Source organism: Lissotriton helveticus, chromosome 6 (genome assembly GCF_964261635.1).
Source record: "Lissotriton helveticus chromosome 6, aLisHel1.1, whole genome shotgun sequence".
NCBI classification, from domain to species: domain Eukaryota; kingdom Metazoa; phylum Chordata; class Amphibia; order Caudata; family Salamandridae; genus Lissotriton; species Lissotriton helveticus.
In genome coordinates this window covers 1,161,105,675-1,161,123,601 of record NC_136067.1, presented here as the reverse complement: position 1 = coordinate 1,161,123,601, position 17,927 = coordinate 1,161,105,675, and the positions used below count along the sequence as shown (strand labels likewise).

At 55.4% G+C, this 17,927-nt stretch overlaps 1 protein-coding gene across 2 annotated transcripts in view; it reads right to left on the bottom strand.

Annotated features, from left to right (window-relative positions):
- DYNLT2 (dynein light chain Tctex-type 2) overlaps window positions 1-17,927 on the bottom strand; it is a 972,682-nt gene that overhangs the window by 849,333 nt on the left and 105,422 nt on the right. The gene's annotated exons all lie outside the window — the stretch shown is intronic.

Genomic DNA, 17,927 nt, shown 5'->3' with positions numbered 1-17,927 from the left:
CCTCATTCGGACTTACTATTTATACAGGCTTCCTTGAGCCGGTGGAGGTGACGACCTCGAGACAACGCACCTGCGCGCCTTGAGAGGTATCTGGACCTGTGGATATTTTCGGCAGCCCACGCAGCAACCCCGTGCACACACCTAATCCCTGTTGATGAGCGTTAATGAACGCGAAACACTTGTCCAGGGATGGCAAGCACACCAGTGAACACCCTCAAGACTCTAAACTCAGGTAGAAGCGCACCCGCTGGTACCGACCACATTGACCATCATGCTCCGGGGTCACACGCTGATGGGACGAGCAGTGTGCGACCTCATTCGGACTTACTATTTATACAGGCTCCCTTAAACCGGTGGAGGTGACGACCTCGAGACAACGCACCTGCGCGCCTTGAGAGGTATCTGGACCTGTGGATATTTTCGGCAGCCCACGTAGCAACCCCGTGCACACGCCTAATCCCTGCTGATGAGCGTTAATGAACGCGAAACACGTGTCCAGGGATGGCAAGCACACCAGTGAACACCCTCAAGACTCTAAACTCGGGTAGAAGCGCACCCGCTGGTACCGACCACATTGACCATCATGCTCCGGGGTCACACGCTGATGGGACGAGCAGTGTGCGACCTCATTCGGACTTACTATTTATACAGGCTCCCTTGAGCCGGTGGAGGTGACGACCTCGAGACAACGCACCTGCGCACCTTGAGAGGTATCTGGACCTGTGGATATTTTCGGCAGCCCACGCAGCAACCCCGTGCACACGCCTATTCCCTGCTGATGAGCGTTAATGAACGCGAAACACGTGTCCAGGGATGGCAAGCACATCAGTGAACACCCTCAAGACTCTAAACTCGGGTAGAAGCGCACCCGCTGGTACCGACCACATCGACCATCATGCTCCGGGGTCACACACTGATGGGACGAGCAGTGTGCGACCTCATTCGGACTTACTATTTATACAGGCTCCCTTGAGCCGGTGGACGTGACGACCTCGAGACAACGCACCTGCGCGCCTTGAGAGGTATCTGGACCTGTGGATATTTTCGGCAGTCCACGCAGCAACCCTGTGCACACGCCTAATCCCTGCTGATGAGCGTTAATAAACGCGAAACACGTGTCCAGGGATGGCAAGCACACCAGTGAACACCCTCAAGACTCCAAACTCGGGTAGAAGCGCACCCGCTGGAACCGACCACATCGACCATCATGTTTCCGGGTCACACGCTGATGGGACGAGCAGTGTGCGACCTCATTCGGACTTACTATTTATACAGGCTCCCTTGAGCCGGTGGAGGTGACGACCTCGAGACAACGCACCTGCGCGCCTTGAGAGGTATCTGGACCTGTGGATATTTTCGGCAGCCCACGCAGCAACCCCGTGCACACGCCTAATCCCTGCTGATGAGCGTTAATAAACGCGAAACACAAGTCCAGGGATGGCAAGCACATCAGTGAACACCCTCAAGACTCTAAACTCGGGTAGAAGCGCACCCGCTGGTACCGACCACATCGACCATCATGCTCCGGGGTCACACGCTGATGGGACGAGCAGTGTGCGACCTCATTCGGACTTACTATTTATACAGGCTCCCATGAGCCAGTGGAGGTGACGACCTCGAGACAACGCACCTGCGCGCCTTGAGAGGTATCTGGACCTGTGGATATTTTCGGCAGCCCACGCAGCAACCCTGTGCACACGCCTAATCCCTGCTGATGAGCGTTAATAAACGTGAAACACGTGTCCAGGGATGGCAAGCACACCAGTGAACACCCTCCAGACTCTAAACTCGGGTAGAAGCGCACCCGCTGGTACCGACCACATCGACCATCATGCTCCGGGGTCACACACTGATGGGACGAGCAGTGTGCGACCTCATTCGGACTTACTATTTATACAGGCTCCCTTGAGCCGGTGGAGGTGACGCCCTCGAGACAATGCACCTGCGCGCCTTGAGAGGTATCTGGACCTGTGGATATTTTCGGCAACCCACGCAGCAACCCCGTGCACACGCCTAATCCCTGCTGATGAGCGTTAATGAACGCGAAACACGTGTCCAGGGATGGCAAGCACACCAGTGAACACCCTCAAGACTCTAAACTCGGGTAGAAGCGTACCCGCTGGTACCGACCACATCGACCATCATGCTCCGGGGTCACACACTGATGGGACGAGCAGTGTGCGACCTCATTCGGACGTACTATTTATACAGGCTCCCTTGAGCCGGTGGAGGTGACGACCTCGAGACAACGCACCTGCGCGCCTTGAGAGGTATCTGGACCTGTGGATATTTTCGGCAGCCCACGCAGCAACCCCGTGCACACGCCTAATCCCTGCTGATGAGCGTTAATGAACGCGAAACACGTGTCCAGGGATGGCAAGCACACCAGTGAACACCCTCAAGACTCCAAACTCGGGTAGAAGCGCACCCGCTGGTACCGACCACATCGACCATCATGCTCCGGGGTCACACGCTGATGGGATGAGCAGTGTGCGACCTCATTCGGACTTACTATTCATACAGGCTCCCTTGAGCCGGTGGAGGTCACAACCTCGAGACAACGCACTTGCGTGCCTTGAGCGGTAACTGGACCTGTGGATATTTCCGGCAGCCCACGCAGCAACCCCGTGCACATGCCTAATCCCTGCTGATGAGCGTTAATGAACGCGAAACACGTGTCCAGGGATGGCAAGCACACCAGTGAACACCCTCAAGACTCTAAACTCGGGTAGAAGCGTACCCGCTGGTACCGACCACATCGACCATCATGCTCCGGGGTCACACGCTGATGGGACGAGCAGTGTGCGACCTCATTCGGACGTACTATTTATACAGGCTCCCTTGAGCCGGTGGAGGTGACGACCTCGAGACAACGCTCCTGCGCGCCTTGAGAGGTATCTGGACCTGTGGATATTTTTGGCAGCCCACGCAGCAACCCCGTGCACACGCCTAATCCCTGCTGATGAGCGTTAATGAACACAAAACACGTGTCCAGGGATGGCAAGCACACCAGTGAACACCCTCAAGACTCTAAACTCGGGTAGAAGCGCACCCGCTGGTACCGACCACATCGACCATCATGCTCCAGGGTCACACGCTGATGGGACGAGCAGTGTGCGACCTCATTCGGACTTACTATTTATACAGGCTCCCTTGAGCCGGTGGAGGTGACGACCTCGAGACAACGCACCTGCGCGCCTTGAGAGGTATCTGGACCTGTGGATATTTTCGGCAGCCCACGCAGCAACCCCGTGCACACACCTAATCCCTGTTGATGAGCGTTAATGAACGCGAAACACTTGTCCAGGGATGGCAAGCACACCAGTGAACACCCTCAAGACTCTAAACTCGGATAGAAGCGCACCCGCTGGTACCGACCACATCGACCATCATGCTCCGGGGTCACACGCTGATGGAACGAGCAGTGTGCGACCTCATTCGGACTTACTATTTATACAGGCTCCCTTGAGCCGGTGGAGGTGACGACCTCGAGACAACGCACCTGCGCGCCTTGAGAGGTATCTGGACCTGTGGATATTTTCGGCAGCCCACGCAGCAACCCCGTGCACACGCCTAATCCCTGCTGATGAGCGTTAATAAACGCGAAACACAAGTCCAGGGATGGCAAGCACATCAGTGAACACCCTCAAGACTCTAAACTCGGGTAGAAGCGCACCCGCTGGTACCGACCACATCGACCATCATGCTCCGGGGTCACACGCTGATGGAACGAGCAGTGTGCGACCTTATTCGGACTTACTATTTATACAGGCTCCCTTGAGCCGGTGGACGTGACGACCTCGAGACAACGCACCTGCGCGCCTTGAGAGGTATCTGGACCTGTGGATATTTTCGGCAGTCCACGCAGCAACCCTGTGCACACGCCTAATCCCTGCTGATGAGCGTTAATAAACGCGAAACACGTGTCCAGGGATGGCAAGCACACCAGTGAACACCCTCAAGACTCCAAACTCGGGTAGAAGCGCACCCGCTGGAACCGACCACATCGACCATCATGTTTCCGGGTCACACGCTGATGGGACGAGCAGTGTGCGACCTCATTCGGACTTACTATTTATACAGGCTCCCTTGAGCCGGTGGAGGTGACGACCTCGAGACAACGCACCTGCGCGCCTTGAGAGGTATCTGGACCTGTGGATATTTTCGGCAGCCCACGCAGCAACCCCGTGCACACGCCTAATCCCTGCTGATGAGCGTTAATAAACGCGAAACACAAGTCCAGGGATGGCAAGCACATCAGTGAACACCCTCAAGACTCTAAACTCGGGTAGAAGCGCACCCGCTGGTACCGACCACATCGACCATCATGCTCCGGGGTCACACGCTGATGGGACGAGCAGTGTGCGACCTCATTCGGACTTACTATTTATACAGGCTCCCATGAGCCAGTGGAGGTGACGACCTCGAGACAACGCACCTGCGCGCCTTGAGAGGTATCTGGACCTGTGGATATTTTCGGCAGCCCACGCAGCAACCCTGTGCACACGCCTAATCCCTGCTGATGAGCGTTAATAAACGTGAAACACTTGTCCAGGGATGGCAAGCACACCAGTGAACACCCTCCAGACTCTAAACTCGGGTAGAAGCGCACCCGCTGGTACCGACCACATCGACTATCATGCTCCGGGGTCACACACTGATGGGACGAGCAGTGTGCGACCTCATTCGGACTTACTATTTATACAGGCTCCCTTGAGCCGGTGGAGGTGACGCCCTCGAGACAATGCACATGCGCGCCTTGAGAGGTATCTGGACCTGTGGATATTTTCGGCAACCCACGCAGCAACCCCGTGCACACGCCTAATCCCTGCTGATGAGCGTTAATGAACGCGAAACACGTGTCCAGGGATGGCAAGCACACCAGTGAACACCCTCAAGACTCTAAACTCGGGTAGAAGCGTACCCGCTGGTACCGACCACATCGACCATCATGCTCCGGGGTCACACACTGATGGGACGAGCAGTGTGCGACCTCATTCGGACGTACTATTTATACAGGCTCCCTTGAGCCGGTGGAGGTGACGACCTCGAGACAACGCACCTGCGCGCCTTGAGAGGTATCTGGACCTGTGGATATTTTCGGCAGCCCACGCAGCAACCCCGTGCACACGCCTAATCCCTGCTGATGAGCGTTAATGAACGCGAAACACGTGTCCAGGGATGGCAAGCACACCAGTGAACACCCTCAAGACTCCAAACTCGGGTAGAAGCGCACCCGCTGGTACCGACCACATCGACCATCATGCTCCGGGGTCACACGCTGATGGGATGAGCAGTGTGCGACCTCATTCGGACTTACTATTCATACAGGCTCCCTTGAGCCGGTGGAGGTCACAACCTCGAGACAACGCACTTGCGTGCCTTGAGCGGTAACTGGACCTGTGGATATTTCCGGCAGCCCACGCAGCAACCCCGTGCACATGCCTAATCCCTGCTGATGAGCGTTAATGAACGCGAAACACGTGTCCAGGGATGGCAAGCACACCAGTGAACACCCTCAAGACTCTAAACTCGGGTAGAAGCGTACCCGCTGGTACCGACCACATCGACCATCATGCTCCGGGGTCACACGCTGATGGGACGAGCAGTGTGCGACCTCATTCGGACGTACTATTTATACAGGCTCCCTTGAGCCGGTGGAGGTGACGACCTCGAGACAACGCTCCTGCGCGCCTTGAGAGGTATCTGGACCTGTGGATATTTTTGGCAGCCCACGCAGCAACCCCGTGCACACGCCTAATCCCTGCTGATGAGCGTTAATGAACACAAAACACGTGTCCAGGGATGGCAAGCACACCAGTGAACACCCTCAAGACTCTAAACTCGGGTAGAAGCGCACCCGCTGGTACCGACCACATCGACCATCATGCTCCAGGGTCACACGCTGATGGGACGAGCAGTGTGCGACCTCATTCGGACTTACTATTTATACAGGCTCCCTTGAGCCGGTGGAGGTGACGACCTCGAGACAACGCACCTGCGCGCCTTGAGAGGTATCTGGACCTGTGGATATTTTCGGCAGCCCACGCAGCAACCCCGTGCACACACCTAATCCCTGTTGATGAGCGTTAATGAACGCGAAACACTTGTCCAGGGATGGCAAGCACACCAGTGAACACCCTCAAGACTCTAAACTCGGATAGAAGCGCACCCGCTGGTACCGACCACATCGACCATCATGCTCCGGGGTCACACGCTGATGGAACGAGCAGTGTGCGACCTCATTCGGACTTACTATTTATACAGGCTCCCTTGAGCCGGTGGAGGTGACGACCTCGAAACAACGCACCTGCGCGCCTTGAGAGGTATCTGGACCTGTGGATATTTTCGGCAGCCCACGCAGCAACCCCGTGCACACGCCTAATCCCTGCTGATGAGCGTTAATAAACGCGAAACACAAGTCCAGGGATGGCAAGCACATCAGTGAACACCCTCAAGACTCTAAACTCGGGTAGAAGCGCACCCGCTGGTACCGACCACATCGACCATCATGCTCCGGGGTCACACGCTGATGGGACGAGCAGTGTGCGACCTCATTCGGACTTACTATTTATACAGGCTCCCATGAGCCAGTGGAGGTGACGACCTCGAGACAACGCACCTGCGCGCCTTGAGAGGTATCTGGACCTGTGGATATTTTAGGCAGCCCACGCAGCAACCCTGTGCACACGCCTAATCCCTGCTGATGAGCGTTAATAAACGCGAAACACGTGTCCAGGGATGGCAAGCACACCAGTGAACACCCTCCAGACTCTAAACTCGGGTAGAAGCGCACCCGCTGGTACCGACCACATCGACCATCATGCTCCGGGGTCACACGCTGATGGGACGAGCAGTGTGCGACCTCATTCGGACTTACTATTTATACAGGCTCCCTTGAGCCGGTGGAGGTGACGCCCTCGAGACAATGCACCTGCGCGCCTTGAGAGGTATCTGGACCTGTGGATATTTTCGGCAACCCACGCAGCAACCCCGTGCACACGCCTAATCCCTGCTGATGAGCGTTAATGAACGCGAAACACGTGTCCAGGGATGGCAAGCACACCAGTGAACACCCTCAAGACTCTAAACTCGGGTAGAAGCGTACCCGCTGGTACCGACCACATCGACCATCATGCTCCGGGGTCACACGCTGATGGGACGAGCAGTGTGCGACCTCATTCGGACGTACTATTTATACAGGCTCCCTTGAGCCGGTGGAGGTGACGACCTCGAGACAACGCACCTGCGCGCCTTGAGAGGTATCTGGACCTGTGGATATTTTCGGCAGCCCACGCAGCAACCCCGTGCACACGCCTAATCCCTGCTGATGAGCATTAATGAACGCGAAACACGTGTCCAGGGATGGCAAGCACACCAGTGAACACCCTCAAGACTCCAAACTCGGGTAGAAGCGCACCCGCTGGTACCGACCACATCGACCATCATGCTCCGGGGTCACACGCTGATGGGATGAGCAGTGTGCGACCTCATTCGGACTTACTATTCATACAGGCTCCCTTGAGCCGGTGGAGGTCACAACCTCGAGACAACGCACTTGCGTCCCTTGAGAGGTATCTGGACCTGTGGATATTTCCGGCAGCCCACGCAGCAACCCCGTGCACATGCCTAATCCCTGCTGATGAGCGTTAATGAACGCGAAACACGTGTCCAGGGATGGCAAGCACACCAGTGAACACCCTCAAGACTCTAAACTCGGGTAGAAGCGTACCCGCTGGTACCGACCACATCGACCATCATGCTCCGGGGTCACACGCTGATGGGACGAGCAGTGTGCGACCTCATTCGGACGTACTATTTATACAGGCTCCCTTGAGCCGGTGGAGGTGACGACCTCGAGACAACGCTCCTGCGCGCCTTGAGAGGTATCTGGACCTGTGGATATTTTCGGCAGCCCACGCAGCAACCCCGTGCACACGCCTAATCCCTGCTGATGAGCGTTAATGAACACAAAACACGTGTCCAGGGATGGCAAGCACACCAGTGAACACCCTCAAGACTCTAAACTCGGGTAGAAGCGCACCCGCTGGTACCGACCACATCGACCATCATGCTCCAGGGTCACACGCTGATGGGACGAGCAGTGTGCGACCTCATTCGGACTTACTATTTATACAGGCTTCCTTGAGCCGGTGGAGGTGACGACCTCGAGACAACGCACCTGCGCGCCTTGAGAGGTATCTGGACCTGTGGATATTTTCGGCAGCCCACGCAGCAACCCCGTGCACACACCTAATCCCTGTTGATGAGCGTTAATGAACGCGAAACACTTGTCCAGGGATGGCAAGCACACCAGTGAACACCCTCAAGACTCTAAACTCAGGTAGAAGCGCACCCGCTGGTACCGACCACATTGACCATCATGCTCCGGGGTCACACGCTGATGGGACGAGCAGTGTGCGACCTCATTCGGACTTACTATTTATACAGGCTCCCTTAAACCGGTGGAGGTGACGACCTCGAGACAACGCACCTGCGCGCCTTGAGAGGTATCTGGACCTGTGGATATTTTCGGCAGCCCACGTAGCAACCCCGTGCACACGCCTAATCCCTGCTGATGAGCGTTAATGAACGCGAAACACGTGTCCAGGGATGGCAAGCACACCAGTGAACACCCTCAAGACTCTAAACTCGGATAGAAGCGCACCCGCTGGTACCGACCACATCGACCATCATGCTCCGGGGTCACACGCTGATGGAACGAGCAGTGTGCGACCTCATTCGGACTTACTATTTATACAGGCTCCCTTGAGCCGGTGGAGGTGACGACCTCGAGACAACGCACCTGCGCGCCTTGAGAGGTATCTGGACCTGTGGATATTTTCGGCAGCCCACGCAGCAACCCCGTGCACACGCCTAATCCCTGCTGATGAGCGTTAATAAACGCGAAACACAAGTCCAGGGATGGCAAGCACATCAGTGAACACCCTCAAGACTCTAAACTCGGGTAGAAGCGCACCCGCTGGTACCGACCACATCGACCATCATGCTCCGGGGTCACACGCTGATGGGACGAGCAGTGTGCGACCTCATTCGGACTTACTATTTATACAGGCTCCCATGAGCCAGTGGAGGTGACGACCTCGAGACAACGCACCTGCGCGCCTTGAGAGGTATCTGGACCTGTGGATATTTTCGGCAGCCCACGCAGCAACCCTGTGCACACGCCTAATCCCTGCTGATGAGCGTTAATAAACGCGAAACACGTGTCCAGGGATGGCAAGCACACCAGTGAACACCCTCCAGACTCTAAACTCGGGTAGAAGCGCACCCGCTGGTACCGACCACATCGACCATCATGCTCCGGGGTCACACGCTGATGGGACGAGCAGTGTGCGACCTCATTCGGACTTACTATTTATACAGGCTCCCTTGAGCCGGTGGAGGTGACGCCCTCGAGACAATGCACCTGCGCGCCTTGAGAGGTATCTGGACCTGTGGATATTTTCGGCAACCCACGCAGCAACCCCGTGCACACGCCTAATCCCTGCTGATGAGCGTTAATGAACGCGAAACACGTGTCCAGGGATGGCAAGCACACCAGTGAACACCCTCAAGACTCTAAACTCGGGTAGAAGCGTACCCGCTGGTACCGACCACATCGACCATCATGCTCCGGGGTCACACGCTGATGGGACGAGCAGTGTGCGACCTCATTCGGACGTACTATTTATACAGGCTCCCTTGAGCCGGTGGAGGTGACGACCTCGAGACAACGCACCTGCGCGCCTTGAGAGGTATCTGGACCTGTGGATATTTTCGGCAGCCCACGCAGCAACCCCGTGCACACGCCTAATCCCTGCTGATGAGCGTTAATGAACGCGAAACACGTGTCCAGGGATGGCAAGCACACCAGTGAACACCCTCAAGACTCCAAACTCGGGTAGAAGCGCACCCGCTGGTACCGACCACATCGACCATCATGCTCCGGGGTCAAACGCTGATGGGATGAGCAGTGTGCGACCTCATTCGGACTTACTATTCATACAGGCTCCCTTGAGCCGGTGGAGGTCACAACCTCGAGACAACGCACTTGCGTCCCTTGAGAGGTATCTGGACCTGTGGATATTTCCGGCAGCCCACGCAGCAAACCCGTGCACATGCCTAATCCCTGCTGATGAGCGTTAATGAACGCGAAACACGTGTCCAGGGATGGCAAGCACACCAGTGAACACCCTCAAGACTCTAAACTCGGGTAGAAGCGTACCCGCTGGTACCGACCACATCGACCATCATGCTCCGGGGTCACACGCTGATGGGACGAGCAGTGTGCGACCTCATTCGGACGTACTATTTATACAGGCTCCCTTGAGCCGGTGGAGGTGACGACCTCGAGACAACGCTCCTGCGTGCCTTGAGAGGTATCTGGACCTGTGGATATTTTCGGCAGCCCACGCAGCAACCCCGTGCACACGCCTAATCCCTGCTGATGAGCGTTAATGAACACAAAACACGTGTCCAGGGATGGCAAGCACACCAGTGAACACCCTCAAGACTCTAAACTCGGGTAGAAGCGCACCCGCTGGTACCGACCACATCGACCATCATGCTCCAGGGTCACACGCTGATGGGACGAGCAGTGTGCGACCTCATTCGGACTTACTATTTATACAGGCTTCCTTGAGCCGGTGGAGGTGACGACCTCGAGACAACGCACCTGCGCGCCTTGAGAGGTATCTGGACCTGTGGATATTTTCGGCAGCCCACGCAGCAACCCCGTGCACACACCTAATCCCTGTTGATGAGCGTTAATGAACGCGAAACACTTGTCCAGGGATGGCAAGCACACCAGTGAACACCCTCAAGACTCTAAACTCAGGTAGAAGCGCACCCGCTGGTACCGACCACATTGACCATCATGCTCCGGGGTCACACGCTGATGGGACGAGCAGTGTGCGACCTCATTCGGACTTACTATTTATACAGGCTCCCTTAAACCGGTGGAGGTGACGACCTCGAGACAACGCACCTGCGCGCCTTGAGAGGTATCTGGACCTGTGGATATTTTCGGCAGCCCACGTAGCAACCCCGTGCACACGCCTAATCCCTGCTGATGAGCGTTAATGAACGCGAAACACGTGTCCAGGGATGGCAAGCACACCAGTGAACACCCTCAAGACTCTAAACTCGGGTAGAAGCGCACCCGCTGGTACCGACCACATCGACCATCATGCTCCGGGGTCACATGCTGATGGGACGAGCAGTGTGCGACCTCATTCGGACTTACTATTTATACAGGCTCCCTTGAGCCGGTGGAGGTGACGACCTCGAGACAACGCACCTGCGCACCTTGAGAGGTATCTGGACCTGTGGATATTTTCGGCAGCCCACGCAGCAACCCCGTGCACACGCCTAATCCCTGCTGATGAGCGTTAATGAACGCAAAACACGTGTCCAGGGATGGCAAGCACACCAGTGAACACCCTCAAGACTCTTAACTCGGGTAGAAGCGCACCCGCTGGTATCGACCACATCGACCATCATGCTCCGGGGTCACACGCTGATGGGACGAGCTGTGTGCGACCTCATTCGGACTTACTATTTATACAGGCTCCCTTGAGCTGGTGGAGGTGACGACCTCGAGACAACGCACCTGCGCGCCTTGAGAGGTATCTGGACCTGTGGATATTTTCGGCAGCCCACGCAGCAACCCCGTGCACGCGCCTAATCCCTGCTGATGAGCGTTAATGAACGCGAAACACGTGTCCAGGGATGGCAAGCACACCAGTGAACACCCTCAAGACTCTAAACTCGGTTAGAAGCGCACCCGCTGGTACCGACCACATCGACCATCATGCTCCGGGGTCACACGCTGATGGGACGAGCAGTGTGCGACCTCATTCGGACTTACTATTTATACAGGCTCCCTTGAGCCGGTGGAGGTGACGACCTCGAGACAACGCACCTGCGCGCCTTGAGAGGTATCTGGACCTGTGGATATTTTCGGCAGCCCACGCAGCAACCCCGTGCACACGCCTAATCCCTGCTGATGAGCGTTAATGAACGCAAAACACGTGTCCAGGGATGGCAAGCACACCAGTGAACACCCTCAAGACTCTAAATTTGGATAGAAGCGCACCCGCTGGTACCGACCACATCGACCATCATGCTCCGGGGTCACACGCTGATGGGACGAGCAGTGTGCGACCTCATTCGGACTTACTATTTATACAGGCTCCCTTGAGCCGGTGGAGGTGACGACCTCGAGACAACGCACCTGCGCGCCTTGAGAGTTATCTGGACCTGTGGATATTTTCGGCAGCCCACTCAGCAACCCCGTGCACACGCCTAATCCCTGCTGATGAGCGTTAATGAACGCGAAACACGTGTCCAGGGATGGCAAGCACACCAGTGAACACCCTCAAGACTCTAAACTCGGGTAGAAGCGCACCCGCTGGTACCGACCACATCGACCATCATGCTCCGGGGTCACACGCTGATGGGACGAGCAGTGTGCGACCTCATTCGGACTTACTATTTATACAGGCTCCCTTGAGCCGGTGGACGTGACGACCTCGAGACAACGCACCTGCGCGCCTTGAGAGGTATCTGGACCTGTGGATATTTTCGGCAGTCCACGCAGCAACCCCGTGCACACGCCTAATCCCTGCTGATGAGCGTTAATAAACGCGAAACACGTGTCCAGGGATGGCAAGCACACCAGTGAACACCCTCAAGACTCCAAACTCGGGTAGAAGCGCACCCGCTGGTACCGACCACATCGACCATCATGCTCCGGGTCACACGCTGATGGGACGAGCAGTGTGCGACCTCATTCGGACTTACTATTTATACAGGCTCCCTTGAGCCGGTGGAGGTGACGACCTCGAGACAACGCACCTGCGCGCCGTGAGAGGTATCTGGACCTGTGGATATTTTCGGCAGCCCACGCAGCAACCCCGTGCACACGCCTAATCCCTGCTGATGAGCGTTAATGAACGCAAAACACGTGTCCAGGGATGGCAAGCACACCAGTGAACACCCTCAAGACTCTAAACTTGGATAGAAGCGCACCCGCTGGTACCGACCACATCGACCATCATGCTCCGAGGTCACACGCTGATGGAACGAGCAGTGTGCGACCTCATTCGGACTTACTATTTATACAGGCTCCCTTGAGCCGGTGGAGGTGACGACCTCGAGACAACGCACCTGCGCGCCTTGAGAGGTATCTGGACCTGTGAATATTTTCGGCAGCCCACGCAGCAACCCCGTGCACACGCCTAATCCCTGCTGATGAGCGTTAATAAACGCGAAACACAAGTCCAGGGATGGCAAGCACATCAGTGAACACCCTCAAGACTCTAAACTCGGGTAGAAGCGCACCCGCTGGTACCGACCACATCGACCATCATGCTCCGGGGTCACACGCTGATGGGACGAGCAGTGTGCGACCTCATTCGGACTTACTATTTATACAGGCTCCCATGAGCCAGTGGAGGTGACGACCTCGAGACAACGCACCTGCGCGCCTTGAGAGGTATCTGGACCTGTGGATATTTTCGGCAGCCCACGCAGCAACCCCGTGCACACGCCTAATCCCTGCTGATGAGCGTTAATGAACGCGAAACACGTGTCCAGGGATGGCAAGCACACCAGTGAACACCCTCAAGACTCTAAACTCGGGTAGAAGCGCACCCGCTGGTACCGACCACATCGACCATCATGCTCCGGGGTCACACGCTGATGGGACGAGCAGTGTGCGACCTCATTCGGACTTACTATTTATACAGGCTCCCTTGAGCCGGTGGAGGTAACGCCCTCGAGACAATGCACCTGCGCGCCTTGAGAGGTATCTGGACCTGTGGATATTTTCGGCAACCCACGCAGCAACCCCGTGCACACGCCTAATCCCTGCTGATGAGCGTTAATGAACGCGAAACACGTGTCCAGAGATGGCAAGCACACCAGTGAACACCCTCAAGACTCTAAACTCGGGTAGAAGCGTACCCGCTGGTACCAACCACATCGACCATCATGCTCCGGGGTCACACGCTGATGGGACGAGCAGTGTGCGACCTCATTCGGACGTACTATTTATACAGGCTCCCTTGAGCCGGTGGAGGTGACGACCTCGAGACAACGCACCTGCGCGCCTTGAGAGGTATCTGGACCTGTGGATATTTTCGGCAGCCCACGCAGCAACCCCGTGCACACGCCTAATCCCTGCTGATGAGCGTTAATGAATGCGAAACACGTGTCCAGGGATGGCAAGCACACCAGTGAACACCCTCAAGACTCCAAACTCGGGTAGAAGCGCACCCGCTGGTACCGACCACATCGACCATCATGCTCCGGGGTCACACGCTGATGGGATGAGCAGTGTGCGACCTCATTCGGACTTACTATTCATACAGGCTCCCTTGAGCCGGTGGAGGTCACAACCTCGAGACAACGCACTTGCGTGCCTTGAGAGGTATCTGGACCTGTGGATATTTCCGGCAGCCCACGCAGCAACCCCGTGCACATGCCTAATCCCTGCTGATGAGCGTTAATGAACGCGAAACACGTGTCCAGGGATGGCAAGCACACCAGTGAACACCCTCAAGACTCTAAACTCGGGTAGAAGCGTACCCGCTGGTACCGACCACATCGACCATCGTGCTCCGGGGTCACACGCTGATGGGACGAGCAGTGTGCGACCTCATTCGGACGTACTATTTATACAGGCTCCCTTGAGCCGGTGGAGGTGACGACCTCGAGACAACGCTCCTGCGCGCCTTGAGAGGTATCTGGACCTGTGGATATTTTCGGCAGCCCACGCAGCAACCCCGTGCACACGCCTAATCCCTGCTGATGAGCGTTAATGAACACAAAACACGTGTCCAGGGATGGCAAGCACACCAGTGAACACCCTCAAGACTCTAAACTCGGGTAGAAGCGCACCGGCTGGTACCGACCACATCGACCATCATGCTCCAGGGTCACACGCTGATGGGACGAGCAGTGTGCGACCTCATTCGGACTTACTATTTATACAGGCTCCCTTGAGCCGGTGGAGGTGACGACCTCGAGACAACGCACCTGCGCGCCTTGAGAGGTATCTGGACCTGTGGATATTTTTGGCAGCCCACGCAGCAACCCCGTGCACACACCTAATCCCTGTTGATGAGCGTTAATGAACGCGAAACACTTGTCCAGGGATGGCAAGCACACCAGTGAACACCCTCAAGACTCTAAACTCGGGTAGAAGCGCACCCGCTGGTACCGACCACATCAACCATCATGCTCCGGGGTCACACCCTAATGGGACGAGCAGTGTGCGACCTCATTCGGACTTACTATTTATACAGGCTCCCTTGAGCCGGTGGAGGTGACGACCTCGAGACAACGCACTTGCGCGCCTTGAGAGGTATCTGGACCTGTGGATATTTTCGGCAGCCCACGCAGCAACCCCGTGCACACGCCTAATCCCTGCTGATGAGCGTTAATGAACGCGAAACACGTGTCCAGGGATGGCAAGCACACCAGTGAACACCCTCAAGACTCCAAACTCGGGTAGAAGCGCACCCGCTGGTACCGACCACATCGACCATCATGCTCCGGGGTCACACGCTGATGGGACGAGCAGTGTGCGACCTCATTCGGACTTACTATTTATACAGGCTCCCTTGAGCCGGTTGAGGTGACGACCTCGAGACAACGCACCTGCGCCCCTTGAGAGGTATCTGGACCTGTGGATATTTTCGGCAGCCCACGCAGCTACCCCGTGCACACGCCTAATCCCTGCTGATGAGCGTTAATGAACGCGAAACACGTGTCCAGGGATGGCAAGCACACCAGTGAACACCCTCAAGACTCTAAACTCAGGTAGAAGCGCACCCGCTGGTACCGACCACATTGACCATCATGCTCCGGGGTCACACGCTGATGGGACGAGCAGTGTGCGACCTCATTCGGACTTACTATTTATACAGGCTCCCTTAAACCGGTGGAGGTGACGACCTCGAGACAACGCACCTGCGCGCCTTGAGAGGTATCTGGACCTGTGGATATTTTCGGCAGCCCACGCAGCAACCCCGTGCACACGCCTAATCCCTGCTGATGAGCGTTAATGAACGCGAAACACGTGTCCAGGGATGGCAAGCACACCAGTGAACACCCTCAAGACTCTAAACTCGGGTAGAAGCGCACCCGCTGGTACCGACCACATCGACCATCATGCTCCGGGGTCACACGCTGATGGGACGAGCAGTGTGCAGCCTCATTCGGACTTACTATTTATACAGGCTCCCATGAGCCGGTGGAGGTGACGACCTCGAGACAACGCACCTGCGCGCCTTGAGAGGTATCTGGACCTGTGGATATTTTCGGCAGCCCACGCAGCAACCCCGTGCACACGCCTAATCCCTGCTGATGAGCGTTAATGAACGCGAAACACGTGTCCAGGGATGGCAAGCACACCAGTGAACACCCTTAAGACTCTAAATTCGGGTAGGTGTGGTATATAAATAAATAATACCGGATCTATTTTTGACTGGATATAGTAATAACAGATAGCTCAATAAATAAGAGTCAAGATTCGAGGTAGTAGGAGTTTGCAGGTTTTAATACAGCATAAAGGACAGGAACAGGACAACCTGCAAGATCTGGGATGGCTAGCTAGCACGGGCAGGATCGGCGTCGGCGTAACATTTAATAACAGTGCACAAGTATATATACTAAAACAATTGCATTACAGTACATACAATAGGCGGAGCAGTGGGTGTGGTGCATAGCAGTCGCGAAAGATAAGGGTGAAAGTGGGTGTAACAGGAGGCGTATACATAGACATGTGATGTAAACGTAACAGAATATGTCATAAATGGGGCGGAAACATGGAGGGGGCTACCTAAGGAGCCGGGACCTCTAACCTAATGGTGCGCGCAAACTGACAATGACGTGTTACTAGGAGAAGCTGGGGGCTATGACTTCTGCGCTAGGAGCAGAGACTGAAGTCTGGAGAGTCAGGGCGACATGTACCTAGACACTATCTAGTATCTGATGTTTAGAGAACATGTTGATAGAATCCAAAAGTTATCGGGGTAAAGGCTAACAGATTCTAAGACTGGTGCATGCATTATTCTACATGTAGTGCGTGTTGAGGAATATAAATGACCATTAAATGCAGTATTTCTCTTACATGGAGACGTAAAGGCTAGACCATGACGGAAACTATTGATGCGATTCAGTAGCTTAGGAATGCAGAGAAGGAGGGCTGGACTGATAACTAGAATCATAACATACTCTTGGCAGACTAGCAGGCAGAGCCAGGCCGAGCCGGGCACTGTGAGGCAGGAAGTAAGTGAAGGGTCAGGAATACAGGTGGGGGCTGTATCGCTCCTCAGCGAGGGCTCAGGAGACAGGAGCTGAATCTGGTGTCCGGGCCCTTTTGAGGCCTGGAAACGGGGACTTTTCAATGGAATACCGTGCACACTGAGAAACGTGGCAACGTAGCTTTACATAGGCCTAATACTCGTAGCTTTCACGAGAACTGGAAACTGGCATACTAGAGATGGACACAACTATAATTGCGTCTTTAACCAATCACGGGGGATACATATGCATATTAATCATGCACATGCAACATAAGATGGGGAACACGTAGGGACACAGAACATGGCAAAATTTACTTTTCCACATTCCCTCCTTGTCACTACGTTTCCATCAGGAAACATCAATATTCATGATACCATCTATCATTTCATACAGTATCATTTGCTCGTCTCGAATTGCCTTGGAACGGGTTTTAGAACGGGATTTAGAACTAGGAATACAAGAGGTAGCACAAATGCCGCAAATCGCAGGGCCACATTGTATACAGAGGCAGCAACTGAACATGATCGCTACTGCAATACCTAGAAAGGACAATACTTTCCATCCCCAGGCAGAAATTATATTCCAGAACCAACCGGACCATGTCCAGG